This window comes from Chaetodon trifascialis, chromosome 6 (assembly GCF_039877785.1).
Source record: "Chaetodon trifascialis isolate fChaTrf1 chromosome 6, fChaTrf1.hap1, whole genome shotgun sequence".
Lineage (NCBI taxonomy): Eukaryota > Metazoa > Chordata > Actinopteri > Chaetodontiformes > Chaetodontidae > Chaetodon > Chaetodon trifascialis.
In genome coordinates, this window is record NC_092061.1 from 15,550,607 (window position 1) to 15,566,679 (window position 16,073).

Consider the following 16,073-nt stretch of genomic DNA (forward strand, 5'->3'; position numbering starts at 1 on the left):
TTAAAGAGATCCGATTTAGCATTGCACTACTTTCACAACATCGCACTCGAGATGGACAGAAACGTCCTTTCTATTCCACTCATTCTTCTTTTTTGTTGTGTACGTTTACCCAAAGTGCAACTGTTCTGTTCAGCATTTGCATCTGTGATGCTAGTGGTGGTTAATGTAGCCTAATGAGATGAGGAGCAGGCTCCAGAGGTCCGGTAAGATCACGCCGTTCTAACTTCACACAATGAGAAATTTATGTTTCGTTTTCATCCCTTGAGGCAGTCGTCAAAATACCGATAAGGTATTTGACTCAAGTGAAAACGATATAAGAGATGTCTTCTGGACGCGTACGTCTGGCCCCTATTCTTCTTCTGTTGAGTTTTATGGCAGTTTGCATTGCAAGTGTTGCATTACCGCCATCTGCTGGATTGTCCCTCACCCCATCTATTTCCACATTGCCACAGCATGTGTGAAATTACAGAATTGTTCCTGAACGTAGCTGCATGTATGAAAATCACTAGCAGTGCCTGAGAGGTTATTGCAGTAATCAGTGTTGGGCAGTAGTGGTGCTACAAGTGGCTGCATGGTGCTAGTCTTGCTGTTTTCTGAACAGCTTTTCAGTTGCTCAGCTCTTTTATTGATCAAGTGGTGCAGTATATCCACAAGCTACTTTTTCCTCATGCATTTCTGAAGCTCAAACGCAGCAGACCTTTCTGCTGCTGTCTGAAAGAAAACTACTACGGATCAGTAAGTGTCGCCACACAGACGTTTATGTGCAGCTGACAGAAGCATGTACCAATCTAAAGTCTTCGTTAATTAATATGGCGGTATGACAAGCTACCGTCTTCAATCCAGTTTCAAGGGATGACAAAATGAGAGACCTGTCAGTCTCACAATCCATAGACTGACCAAGTATCTGAGCCTTTAGCAACGCGAAAGCAGGCCGTGTTACAACAGCAAACAATCGAGGCCCCCCCCTCCGGCTGTCAGTGTTGAGTAAGCCTTATGTTTAAATACACTTGTAAGGTCAGCTCTCTCTGGTTTCAGTGGAGACTATGCATGGGTTTGACTCCCTCACCCCGAAATGGCAAAGTGACTAAAGTGACTCCTCCCTATTTGAGTGTACAACTGTTTTAAATAACTGAGACAGACACACTCTACTGTCCTTACACTGTTTGTGTTCGTGCTGCTTTAAAAAAGGACGCTCATCTACAGCAACACAACAACAGAAATAAAGGAAACATACATAGATAAAACTGACAGAAAGAACAACATGAAAATTCATGTGGTTTCAACCTCTTTTTTTTCTCGTAAGTTAATAAATCTGGGACATCTTTGACATGACTCTCTGGACACATCCAGCTGAGCAGAGACAGACACACACAATGCATAAAGAAACACCAAAATAGCTGCAACACAAAGGACACAGTGCCCAAAAATAAAGCCTTTAGGCTGGCAGAAACTATTAGTCATCTCTGAGAATAAAGCACGCTCACAACAGGGATCCTAATTGACCAATCAAAATATGCCTCACAGATGAATATATAGCCAACAACTTTATTACCAACAGTAAGGGGGCTGATTTTGTTGGCTGGCCTTCACATCATCTACGAAACAATCCAGCTTGGTACCTACCAACAAGTGGGGCTTTTTGAGGTTGAAATCCAGCTTTCTCCTCTTTCTGCCACCTGTCTTCATGTTCCTGAGTGTAAGAGTCATCTTACCCTTGACCCTCTCTCTGTTTTCTTCCCCTCTCTCACCCCCCCTCCCACACTCAGCTTTATCCGGACAGTTCCAGTTCTCTTCTGAGAATCAGCATAGGTAGCAAAGCGTGTCACCTTCACCCCCGTCCTTCCTCCTCTTTCCTCTTCTGCTTACCCGTCTCGATCTCACCTCATCTTAGGTGTGGAAACAGAGAAATGTTGAGCTGGCCCTGTACCCGCAGAGCGCTGCCAGGACCTCCAACCTACAGTACCTACCTCTTTCTCAACTGCTAGGATTGGTAATCTACCGTTGGCATGCTCTGTGGTATTAAAATGTGTTACTGGGGCAAAGTGGGTGCCGGTATTAGTGAGTGTCGAAAACGCAGCACAAATAGGGCGAGAGACTCAGTGAGACAGGAATGGTACCAATATGACGAATTATGTTTTAGGCCACGTCCACACCAATGGGGATGAATGCACCTTGTCGTCTCTGCTCTCCATCCACACTACACTGCTGACTGACCAATGAAATCTGAATGAAAGTGTTCTCCAAGGTGGAGAGCTTATAAAAGCATATATAAAGTATCCATCCACTTGTAAATTTTCACGTTTTATTGTCTTACAATATTGACTCGAATCAGAGTTAATATGCCTTCTGACACTGATTAACAGGAAACAGCCTTTTAATGTGGAGGCAGGTATAATGTGATCTAAACCAATTACAAACAAAAAATACATTTTAGCTACTCTGCCAAATATTAGACTTGGTTTATTTTTATGATTTGCTTTCTGAAAATGACCAAAATGACTCAGTCATGCAGGCAGGTGGTAAAAGGTTAAGAACGGACACAACTGGACTAAATAGAGTCCAAAGCATCTGCATTGATGTGGACAGACGCTGCCTATATGACAATATCAAGTTCTTGTGGACAGAGTTCAGGAAAGTAGGAAATACAGCAACTGTGGATATCCTTCAAGTAGTTCAGCATGAAAAATGTATGTTTGTTTCCTATTAACTCTGTGTGTGACTCCAGTATAACAAGACATTTGTGACCTTGGATGGCTGTGTCCCCACGTGTGTGTGTGTGTGTGTGTGTGTGTGTGTGAGAGAGAGAGCGAGAGAGCGAGAGAGCGCGAGAGAGAGAGAGAGAGAGAGAGAGAGAGAGAGAGAGAGCAAGAGAGAGCCCCCTCCTAAGCTGGATCTAGTGGCCTGTGCCCTCCTGCTCTTAATCCTGGCTTCCAGCACATGACCCAGCTAACAGTATTATGGAGTGCTTTGATTAGACCTGCTGCTGTGCGCACGTAGTGGGAGACGTGGCGGTGGTGGGGGGAACATGGGGTCCTTTGCTCTGCCACCACTTTGCAGGAATGTCAGGCCTCTGCACAGACACATAAGCATGGACACACGCGCACACACACGCACGTATTAACCATACGTTTAACCCCAGTTTACACAGTCTACACATGGCGGAAGAGGGGAAAAAAAAAAAAAAAAAGACACGAGGCTGGTGGGATTAGGCCTGCAAGTCAGTGAGTCAGCGGATTACCCCGCCAGTTATTCTAGGTGAAAACTAAGAGTAATGCTCAAAAACGTGCTGCTAGCATTAGCCGTGGCTGATAGGCCGCGGAAAGTTGAGAGAATGGCACCTGGAGCAGTCACAACAGGAAGAGGAATTTCACATGACGACTTCAGGAGCTGGCCTTAATCGCATTGAGGGGTCTCGCAAGGGACAAGTTTAGGAACTGATAATTACTTTAACTGAAAATTAATTTTTAAAAGTGCAAATGACAGAAAAAAAATTTAAATCAGGGCTCAGTATTAAAAGTCAATCTTAAATCTCACCAAGTACTACAGATAAATATAAAAAGTTGCCAGAGAATTGATTAAATGATAAGCAGTCCTATAAAACATACTTTCATCACTCAAAAATTTAGAATTAACAACAATCTCCGCCACGAAAAAGGGAGGGAAATAAAGCAGTCAGGTTTGAAAACAATACTGTGCAGAGGAAACTGTTGAAGAATTCAGCACAGCGTGTCTTCACTCTGGGAGGTGGACTATATGTTGTATTCCCTCTAGGGAAGAAATCTCTGCTATGCCCTTGCAATGTTTGTATAGCCAATAAAGGAATTTGTGAGAACACAGATTTTACAGAGTTGATTTTCTGTTGTGCGACAGCAGGAGCTTTTCTCGCTGAGAGATTTCTGAACAACAAAAACTCTTAGAAGACTGACGGTGATGAAAACCGAACAGTCCACAGGCACAGGTTTCCTTCCAGTGAACTAATCTGTGCACCAACAAAATCAGTCTTGAATCCAGGACTGTCAACAGAGTAGAAATATTGCCTGGCAGGAGAGCTGAGTCCATGCTGGTACTATGACCTCTGAAGCATGAATGAGTTAATCTTAAAATTGCACAGCATGCACCGTGTGGCCAGTCTTATCTATAGCATGTTTGCCAGTTCTGTTGCACACGTACAGCACATGGTGCACGCACGCACGCACGCACTGTACCTTTCATCTTTAAAAAAAAGGAGTTCATTTTTGCATTTGTGTGGCAAGTTTGCAAATCAGGTCAGACCCAGGGGCCCTTCATGACACAAGTATAACTGATTCTGGCAGTTTTTCTCCTCCAGTACTCAACAAATTCAGCACTTGTCATGTGATCAAAGTTGATAAACAGGAGAACAAAATGTCTGCTTCTGTCCGTCAACTGACATGTTTGTCTACAAAACACCGACATTTCATACCATGTATTCTTAAAAGTGCTTTAATACAGCTGCTGTACTGACTCCAGGGAGAAGTATTTTTGGGGACTGCGTTGTTCGAGGCTGTGTGTGGCATGTGCTACTTTCTTTGTGTCTGAGTGCTGTCGCAGCATGCGCGACACTGAAGGAAACTCATTGTGACAAGTGGTCTGCTGGTGTTCCGGTGATGGAGGGTAGATGGGGAGGAGGGTGGGTTTGCCTGGGTCACCTCTAATCCTGTTGGAGTAAATCATTTCCTTGAGACTTTTCCACCCATCGCCTCAGATAAGAACATCGCCTTGCCCCACCAGGAGGGGGCACAGTGAAGCTCAAACTCCCTCGTTTCTCCTCATGTAAAGAATTTCCTCTGCTATAAATGCCATTTAAAGCCTAAACACTCCATGTTCTGCACCTGCCACAGGAAGAGTTTACTGCTGCCACCTTTAGTTTGTCCTACTGCGCCTCCTGCAAGCTGCAGGCTGCAGCTGCTTTCACTGAAAACTTGCTGAGATATATGGCAGCCTCTCCAAAAGTAATCCACCACTTTAAACACACTTGTACATTTTATTTTTCCCCCGATATGACTTCATAACGACCCAGTTACTGCCACCGTATGAAACATAGCCCCGTTAGAGCAGAGCTGAGTCTGCAGAGATCACTTTGAGTCTTCAGCTAGATGTATCCTGTCCACTACAGGTTTCAATTTGCCTCCTCGCTGCCACACATGAGAACACAGTGAGGAGCGAGATAAAAGTGCAGTCGAACGAACAGTAAGAGGCACATCAGTGGGTTTAGCTGTTTTAGTGTCAATTTGAGGAAATGATCTAACTCTGAGGAAGACTGTAATTTAAACTGATCTTGTTATCCATAAAATCAAACTATGAGACTGTATTTGTGTCACATAAAGACGATAAGACTTTAAGACATAAAGACGATAAAACTTACTTTGTTTCTCCATTAATACAACCAGATAAAATCATGCAGTTTGTAGCTGAGACCTTCCACCGGTTCACTCAGTTGGACAAAAGCCACCTTCTGTGTAAAACTGCCCTCTGTAGAAAAACTGACCAATTTAGCATTACTCCACATTACTCATCATTCGAGTGGCTTTAAATTGGTGGATAAGCTTTATATTTGGCCACTTGCAGTAATAATGACAAATGTGTTGATAACTGATATCTCGTAATGCTGACAGTTCTGCTCTATAGCTGTTGAAGCTAACGTTAGCTTCACAGGCTGACAGGACAAATCCTGGTGGTCTCAAATCAGATCCTGTAAGGCGTTGAGATTAAAATAATGACATCATGTTCTTGAACATTTATCTGGGAGATTCAGACATCAATTGTCTGTCACTACGACTCCTGACTTTAATCTCAAAATGTATAATATGTAAGAATTGGCCACCTCGGCCAAATTGCGAATTCGATGTAAAACCGATTAATGGTTCAGCCTGAGGCAACAGGAAAATATGCACCCTATCATAAGCCATAAACAGAAGCGTTTATGTGTAAAGACTATGTTGACAGGTCTGTTGACTACAGTTCAGACTGTAGCTGGGTAAGCCTTCTCAGCATGACTGGGGCGGTGGGGGGGTTCAGTTTCTTCAGAGCCATAGCGAGGCTGGAATGTGTGAAACATTATGAAGATGTCATCACCCGGTCAGTGCAGGGAACCTTGAGATTTTCAACGATATTTGATCCTTGTCTCCCATAGTTTACTGGCCTGACGTTACTCCAGATAAGCATCTTTGCTCAAGGAGAGGACCTGTTTATTCTGCGCACCCACCACGCTGAGTGTTTTCCCCAGGGTTTCTTGTAGTACAGAAGTATTTTTGGTGGCAGTGCATTTTCCAGGCTCCGTTCCAAAATGGTACTTATTCTATGTTTGGATTATCATGGATGAGGATGATGAGAAGAGGACCAATTATACAATTTACCATTATAAAAAAGAGGCAACGAGACCTGTTTTAGACCACCAATCATATCCCCCACTCAGTGTCAATACCCTGATTAATTCTTCTTTACATGGGAAAAAATTGCCCCTAATACTGTGTGAGGGTGCTCGTTAAAAGCATAATGACATGATTCAGTGCAGTTATCATGTGTGATCACAGCAGAATTTCCTCAGCAGCATACAATTAAATATCACGCAGGTAAAATTAACGACATCATTTACTTTAATATCCTGCAACTTGCTCTACATTCACATTAACGGCCAAATCAAAGATGGTGAACCAGAATACTGTTTACATTTCAAACATGTTATGAATCAGCTGGGTCAGTACCAGAGATGCTGTATTAAGTATGATTAAGTATGTGATGTCACTTTTACTCATCACACTGATTGGGGTCAGTGTTGCTTCTTAGTTTTCTCCATAATGTAATCAAATGTCTACTCGACTTCTGCATGTGGATCCTATCACATAATGTGATGACACAGAGACACCACAATGATGGCCTGCCATACAGAAACCATGTACCATGAGATGGAGGGAATATGTGGATAAGTTACCTTATGTAACTGATAGGCACACTGAGAAAAGGGGGTTATCAATACATGAAGTGAAAACTGCATGCAAATGAAATGTCACAGTAACTATACAGGAAGCCCCTAAAGAGTCACTTGAGTTGAAAATGACAGTAAGTACAAAACCAAGCTAGAGCTCTACACTACAACATGACTATCCCCTGATCTCTTGACATCCTGTCAGATGGCATGACAGATGTGCGTCAGCTAACAGTACCCGTGTTTATTTTGAGTGCGTCAACTAAAAAATGTGCAAACATTGCCGGACAAATGACATATTTGTGGCAACACTCTGACAGTCAACTGAACTGCTCACGGGGCATGTCTGCATTTCACTCTTATCTTGTACAGAATCGTTTACATTCGTACATGTCATTGTTCTACCTCGCCTGTCCCCCACCCCGCAGGGTGGCCTCTGGATAGATACCACTGGACTCCATCTGACAAACTGCCCCCACCCTCCAGTCTCGCTGCTTTCTGAGGTGTCACATATCCACCACTTGCTCATGTTGCTAAAGGCAGTGAGGAGGAGGACTGATTTGGCTAGAAATAGCAGTGTCACATGAGCGTGTGCAGTGACCAGTCAGCCAGCTGCTCATCCTTACATGGAGCCCTGCCGTACAATTGAATGCAAACAGGCAGCAGGTAACATTATCAACAGCAGCGTTGACGGGTGTTCATCTCTGAGGCTCGTCACACCCTTCAGCAGTTAAAATGGACATGTGAGCTCACACCTGTTCAAACATCAGGACTGCTCCAAACTCAGAGGAACTTTGGCACAGACGAAAGAAACAGACAACACATGCCTTGTTTATATGGTGACATTTATCCTTTTTGTTGCTTGCATTCTATCTGACACTGTCTGCCTCCATCAAAATCAAAGTTTTTGTAGGACTCTCTCGCTTTCCTCTCTAGATTTGCCGCTGCCATGTCAAGAGCTCAGACGCAGGCCAGGTCTGCAAGTTGAGAGCCAAAAACTTGTTGGCATTGGCTGTGGTTTTTGATTGACATTTTGGGTTGAAGTAACAAAAACTGCTTGCTGTAATGGCTAAATGTCGGTTGGGTATTGTGAATGATGAGTGGCAGACAGCTGACAGTTACACAGTACACCTGATTATCAGAACACTTTAAAAAATGTCAATTAGGTTTATCAAATCAATTGAAAACTTATCACTGTTTTTAAATCCACTCACATTTCATCACTTACACGATTACAGACTCCTCGCAAGGGGTTCCTGCACAGCAGAAATTCTGCTCTAATCATGATAAATAACAAGTCATCTTATTTACTCCAATCCCACTCTAACTAAGCAACAAAAGAGAATCAATGTATGCTGTAATATTTAGTCACTAAAATGATGTTAAAGACAATGTCGATACTGTGCGGACCACCCACAAACTTTAGCCAATCTGCTCCTGGGGGGGAAAGGATATACTCTCTGGAGGCAATTTATACATAACAAGGCATAGATTTGTTTCCACAGGGCACAGAAATATCACAGTATGCCATTTGCATGTCCTTATAGATCAGCCCAAAGGCCAAGAACAGCATTTCCCTTCTGCTTCTCTCAATTTTTCCTCAAGTGCTTTGCCATCAGAACTTTTCCAAGACCTCAGACTGACCCCAGGCCTTAGTGGTAAAATTATGACTCATTAAAGTCAAGCAAGCCATAGGTGCTTCTGAACAAATGTACTTTGAACAGGAAAGTAATGTCCATTCTACCTCCCATAAATAAAACCACAATGCCTCACAGTTCAGCAGTAAGCTTGTCATTAGCATAGTTAACACCAGGCCAGCACCCAAACAAGAGACGCTCTGTGTGACAACGCTTTGATACAGACCCTGCCGCTTACAGAAGGCCACCAGAAACACGACAAAACGGCTCTCATGGCCTGAGTGGAGAGCACAAACACAGCCAAAAACACACAATGGGTCAGAGAAAACGATGCAACCAGTATAACCAGTCACACGCTAACTAGGGTAATAAATGGCTAATTGTTAAAGTTGAGTTCCCTTTTCACGGGAAGAATCCAGAGGTTTTGTCTTTAAGGAGGTAATAACTTAAAGAATAGAGGTTTTCCTCTACAATTTAAGTGAGGGTCTCTTTCTTCAAAGCAACCAAGACGTGGAAAACTACCGGGAAGCCTATGGCCGCCAGCGTGAAAAATAAGTGAGTCAATGCTAACTGCAAAGGCTGATGTTTGTCAAGAAGACAGAAGAAAGCTTCAAAAATACCACAATCGTTTTGTGAAGACATGTCGGTAAGAAGAAATCGGCGCATTATGAGCTATTAAGGCTCACTTTTGGGTCATAGAAGAATGCAGGCCTACGTGACAGTGTTAACAGGAGGACAGACAAGCATTACGGGATGCCAACATTTTTTATCGCCTGTGAGCTTGCCACTAGACAGGAGTTCCCTGAAACCAGCTGCATACATATACATGTGGACAAACCACAAATATTTAAGTGTATAAATGCAGCCTCAAGTATTTTTCTGTCCAAAAAACTTAGATCTGGTTAAACGCGGAGACAAAACTGAACCAGTGGTTGTAAAGTAGTCCAATTAAGAGCTGAAATGCTTTTTGATTGTTTTCCCGAGCTTACAGCGGTGTCCTGACCCTGAAGCAATGCTGAAATTAAATCATCAAGAGACTCACGGAACTGCAATGTCTGAAAAAAAGCGCCACTCTTAAGCTTGTACCACTTGTTTTTGGTGTCTTTCTCTAGCGCTGACGGCTAGCATCTTGCTTAATGTGTGCGCTTCTCAGTTTCCTTTAACAACAACAACAACAACAACAGCCCTCACACGCAGACCTTTCCTCTCTAATGGAAAAAAAATGGAAAGACGTTATCGGCTCCACATGATCGGTGACATGCCGAACCAGATTTTCAACAGGAACATGGATTAAGCAATGCTAGTACGAGCAGACGTGTGGCACACACACATACACAGCATGGAGATTCCCACTCTTTCTGTGCTATCATGTGATGTTGCCATGGCGAAGCAGGGCTCAGACATAACAGTGCGATTGTGCTCTGAGGGCGAGGTGGGCCAATCAGAAAGACAGACTGTTCTCTGACTGCGACACTGCCAGCCCCGGTGCCAAGTGCCCTTCCGCCCACAGAGGCGCAGACACACCCACCGGCAGAAGGGCCAGCCTGCACGGGGCCCTACCGTCATGGAAACCAGAGCAGACTCCAGTGCATTTTCCATACGTTTCTTTCCTCTCATGTCAATCTACAAGATCAAGGTCGTGTCTTCTTTTTTGTGAGAAAGCATCAATTCACTTCTAAACTCTGAAGATCTTTTGTATTTGGCAGCTGCACTTGAAAAACCTCTTTTGATAGAAAACATAGAATCGCCTACATCTGATGTGCTGGCAGCTGTTGAGTTATGCTGTGAGGCAGCAACTGACAACTACTTTCATTCCTGATTCATCTGTTATTTGCTGATTAATGAACTCATTCTTCAGTTTGAATAAGAAATATCAGCCAAGCACATAGCTTAGAATAGTGATGCTTTAAGCTAAACGCTATCACATCTTTGTTTAGCATATTAGCACGCTAACATTTGCTGTTAACAAAAAATACACTACACTTTGACAATGAAGGGAATGTCATTAGCTTTGCAGGTATTTGGTTATATACTGCAAAAAACAAAGACTGGGGAAGTCGACAATAATAACTCTGAAGGATTTATTTCAACTAATGAGGTTTCAGCACTCTGCCTTCTGCAGGATCAAACAGCGCAGTCACCTGACTGCCATTTATATCAACTGGGGCTGATGCTACAAATTAAGGCTATCAACTTTAGAGGTCAATCTAAGGGAGGCCTGAGACCAAACACAAGTTGGCTTGAGGAAAAGTCAGGGGATCATTAAAGGCATCAAAATACATCCTCTGGGGATCATGAAAGTACGCACAATATGTCATCCTAATCCATCTGATAATTGCTGAGATATTTCAGTCTGGACCAGAGCGGTGGACTGACCGACACTGCGGTCCCTCGGGCCACGCCAAAAGCATGACTAAAAAAGGTCAACAAAGTGAAAATTGCCATCATATTTTCGGAGAGCTCAAGGTGAGGACCTCAAACTGCTTGTTTTGTCTGACAAGCTAGAGGCTCCACCGAAAAATCGGCCAATATTAGCATATGGCAGGTGTGTCAGTACAGGCGTATACATCGGCTAATACGTAACAAGACGCTGCAGTGCAAGTATGCTACAAATATGCTTCAGGTTATTTAGAAACGGTGTCTCCATTACTTAGTTTGACCGCTGAACTCTAAAACACAAATATCAGCCTCAGAGATCTGGTATTGGTCAAGCTTTGTGTAAAATATATATCTAAGATGCAAAACAAGGAGGTATCGAATCCTCGTACTTGAAAATCCACAACCTGCAAATATTTGGCATTTTTGTTTCATTCATTGATGGCTGAGCTTTTCTTTCTTTTAAATCGACTAATCACTTAATGAATAAATTGTCTCAGCACCATTAACCTGATCATGGGAATGTGGCTTTGGGCTACATCTCTGCCATCGTGTATCACACTGCGCAGACTGAATCTTGGCCCACTGTCTGTCGAACAGAAAAAACACACCGTATAAAGCCTTTGAGGAAACAGGCACACCGTGCACTGAGAGAGACTGTGAAGTAATGTGGTGTGACCTGCCCGCTCGTGGAAGACATTCTTGTGACGGAGCGAGAGGCCGAAGGTGAATTTAACATTGACCTGGAACTAAAGGTGGAGTCGCAGAGGACAGAAAGTTCCTAGAAACTGTGAAGTGACAGTGCACGTGTACAGAGAGAGAACGCCTCCATGAAAACTGGTCTGACTCTGCTCTTTCGGCATCTTGTTGAATATGAAAACATTACACAATGTGCACATACTTCTTCCATGCGTGTAAACAGCTCTGCCCTCCCCTCCTCCACTGACAGCCACCTCCAATGCAGAACACCCATAAAACAGGCTCAAGCTGCCCAACTTAACTGCTGTTTCGATATGCACATGCACTGCTATGTGTCTGTTATGAAGCATTTGGATTTATGGGCTCGCGTAAAAGAGAGACTCTATTGACAGTGTGGTCTGAGCGGTGGCTGCACCCTGGCAATTTACTGTGACTGTGCCTCCATTTGTTTTGTTTTTTCCAAAGAGGATTATGCTGACAAAGGGCAGGTTAAAATACAGAGAAAATATAACTTGAATCTCTCCCTAATGTTTCTGTGAACCCACCTTAATTCCACTTGATCGTGATAGGAAAATCTAATTAAGGGTCAGCCCAGAGAAGGGCAACCACAGTGATGATTTGTTTTCCCTCTCTGCCAAAGCTGCCTGGTGAGCCAGCATCTCTGCAGCGACACTTGCTGGGCCTCAACATAGAAATTTAACCGAAAGGTTTCCTGGAGAGCGGTTTCTTTCAGCAAATGAGATCGCCGCAAATTAAAGATAAACTGCGTGGGAGCGAGAATTCTTTATGAATCACTTTTTAAGAGCTGTACAAATAGTGTGTCTAAGGTATAAACATGGGTGTGGGGAGATGTGGTATTTCATGAACACTCAGCAGACTTCATAGACAGGTGGGTACGTTTTCAAACAGTGTAGGGATGGGAGAGGGCGAGGCTGGGGACATGGACTTTATCATAGAAGGTGGTCAACAGAAGCCCCAGACTGAGCATGCATATGTTCAAATACAGCATGAGGGTGTGTCAAAATAGGGAAGTCATTAATCTGTGTATCTTATCATAATACACTTTCATATCTCTTCTGCAACATTTATGGCTAGACGAGATACAACAATCAGTGTATTTCCAGTTTACGAGCCCCTGCTGTGTAGAAGCACTGCGAGGCTTTTAGAGAGAACGACAGCAGGAAAAACATGCGAGGTACCCGGCACTCTTCTTCTTTTGCACTCTTTCTTATCATAATATGCAGATTAATCATTAACTCTCAAACCTCATCCTGGCTGCTGAATACTATGTGCTTCCACTGCCTACGTGGGCCATAGGATAAGGTATTTTGAGTGTGGGGTATGTGCAGTTTCAAGAATATGATCTGAACATTGGATCTGATGGAACACCATATAATACATACATACATAACAATGGCAGCACAATAAATTCTTTGTAAAGCTAATAATTTTGCATTTTGTTGTCTTCAGTGTATGAGCTCTTATTTGTGGCAAATTGTGTACAGTCTGCATTATACAAACAAAAGGTCAATTTGAGCTACTTGTACTTTACTTGAGTATTTCCCTTTTATGGTACATTACACTTCTGCTCCACCACATTTTATTGGGAAATATTGTACTTTCACAATATTCATTTGACTACAGTAAAATCAGCTCCACCTGCACTGACTACAACAGATGAAATGCTGCTTACACATCAATGTATCAGTAATAATAATCTATTAAGAAATATATAAAGGTGTGCCAATCAGATGGGACATTTCTCTTTGCTGACTATTTTTACTTTGCATTTCCACAAGAACACATACTTTTTTCTTAAATAACATTTTCAAGACAGAACTTGATTGGGAACTTTTACAGAGCTGTATTTCTCATTTTATGCCAGCACATGATATACTTATTTTGCAGGGAGAGCCTGTTATTCTTTCCTCCCCTGTGTTGACTGTTCCAGTGTTTGTCATTTTTCTTGCTGGAAAATAGCTATCCATCATGGGCACAAAGGGAGAAACTCGGTCTGAAAACAGTGGTGGGGCCTCGGTGGCAGGAACACACTGTGTTAGATTAATTGTCTGCCTTGTTGCAGATGCACATCTTGTAATTGAACACATCAGGCTGTCTGAGTCTGTCTGAAACAATTAGAGCGTCTACAGTCAAATATCAAGGTAGATAACTAAATCCTGGAGCTCCTGGTGGAAAGCAGGGAAGTGACCTGAGGTTTTTCTAGGATGTTTGGGTTCGCCTTCCTCCTAACTTGTTGGTGAGCAGTTGAGCGGTAGTGGCGGCGCACAGTGCGCATGCCCAGATGTCGACCCGCCTTGTCGTCAAACAAGCACGGAAAAGCTCAACAGAGTGAAATGAACTCGCGTGATTAACAGCAAAGTAATTAGACTCTCTCTGAAAGCGGCACTGCGGGCCGCCAAGTGCTCGCATTTTCTTGGCTTTTCCAGTTTCCCACACTGGTTCAGACCGGCGGACCGACCACCGGGCAGCGTATCCGAATCGCTGCTATTGTGGTATCGGATGTGGAGTCACACACGTGTGGCAGCTCCATTCACTCGTTTAGGAGTGCGTGTGAGCAGTGGCAACAACACTGCGAGCACGCGAACACAAAATGTTCGCCGCTCGCGGTTAAACGCGACACAATACAGTGATTCCTGTCAGAGCTGCGTGAATACAAGTCGGCAGACTGCGTGGCTGTGAGCCGCAGCAGCTGACTGAAGTACACAGACGTTTCTCTCTTACTGTGTTCACACTTACCAGGCCCGTTCCTCCTCAAAATGCAGCCCGCGCGGACGCTCACCGCAAAGAAATGCGCAAAGAAAGTGGCTAAACCAGATAAAACCCACGTCGAAGGGGGGAGACACAGGGGCAGCGTTTTCTCTTTTTTTTTGGCCAGACAAAATGTACTTACCAACGAAATAGGACACCACACGAGGGGAATTGTGCCGTTCCTCTCCGCCTCCACGCCTCTATCCCTGCCTGTATTTTCCCAGAACCGTTCTCCTTCCGTGGGTAGCGTCGAAAATGTCACAGATTCCAGCAGTGCCTGTCGTCCCCCAGGAATGGTAGCCCTCTACTCGGCCGACTCATGCGACCATGTTGCCCTGAACGTCGCCTGCTGCTCTCATCCGGGCGTTTGGGGATTGAGCCGTCGTCTCAGCGCTGCTCAGGATGACAGCTATGAGATGGGGGGGGGGGGGGGGGGGGGGGTGCGTGAGACGACGGAGAATGAGAGAGGGAGGGAGAGAGGAGTAGTGGTCAGTCTGTTGCGGGCATGCTGAGACCATATAGGGGGGAGAGGGACAAAACACACGTTCGTTAAATGCACGAATTGCTTAAAATGTCCTCTTAAGGCCGTTAAATCAGATTTATTCAGAACACACTCGCGCAGCGGCGGCAGGAATATTTATTTCCAAACTTTGCTTTAAATGAGCGTTCACACGTGTGACTGTCTGCTCCCTGGAATAAAGATGATCTATTTTTTCTCTCAGCCTTTACAGACAAAGACAACTTCGTGCATTTGATGGCACAACCAAAACACACAGTACAGCCTCTGAGTGTACCTTCAGATCTAGTTAAGAGCTAACACACTGTCCTGGTCCCCTCCCATAGGCTGCCTTCACTGTGGATTATTTTAATGGTTGAGACAGAGAGGACCCGTGCCGAGCGGAGGAATCCGTCTTCTCGACCCCGTCATTTCGGTGGAAAAATGAGGGTTATTTGAGCAGAATTTCCCTTGACCTCGCCCTGATTCTGCGCCTCAGAGGTAAATGGAGGGTTGCGTGTGAACGGTGTGATCACTGGGTCGATGGTAATGTTTAATCCGTCAAAATGTTGCCCATCTATTATGGCTGTGGCCACGTGCGCGAGGCATAAATATGTTACGTAACAGGCCGAGCCAGTCAACAAGAGTGAGTGGGAGAGAGGAAGGAGGGTAATTACACCAGCTTTAACGGCATGATAGACAGTTACAGTATACAATAGAGAGCAAAGGCAGGTATTTGTTAGATTTATTAAAATTATAGAATGTTAAAAAAAAAGTTGCCAAATTTGACGTTAAAATGAGCCACTGTTCCCACAGTTTGCAGTATCTCGTATAAAAAGTTATGACACTGACGCACTGTTGTGTGTTTGATCTGAGACATAATTTCCCTTTTGAATTGAATAAATGTTGTGTCTTGTTGGGACATGACTCTGCTCCATTCATCCCGTAGAGGGGTGGAACAACTGACTCTCACTGACTGTCTGTGCAGAGTTTCACCCACGCCTAGCTGCATGGGCTTACCTTATTATTCCACACTGGAATCAGCAGCCATAAAAATGTTGTCAACCTACACAAGGCCGCATATTCCCAGACAACACTAAACAGTCTTTAGCCTGTTGGCCAACTCTGTGTACAACAAATCCAACAGGGCTTT

General features: G+C 43.9%; 1 protein-coding gene across 2 annotated transcripts in view; it reads right to left on the reverse strand.

Moving 5' to 3' along the window:
• The window catches only part of slc20a2 (solute carrier family 20 member 2), a 46,883-nt gene extending 32,061 nt beyond the window's left edge, over positions 1-14,822 (reverse strand). For both annotated transcript variants that reach the window (XM_070965344.1, XM_070965348.1), the window contains exon 1: positions 14,567-14,822. The gene's annotated coding sequence lies outside the window, so the exon portion shown is untranslated. The remainder of the gene's footprint in view (positions 1-14,566) is intronic.
• Between the last annotated feature and the right edge of the window lie 1,251 nt (positions 14,823-16,073).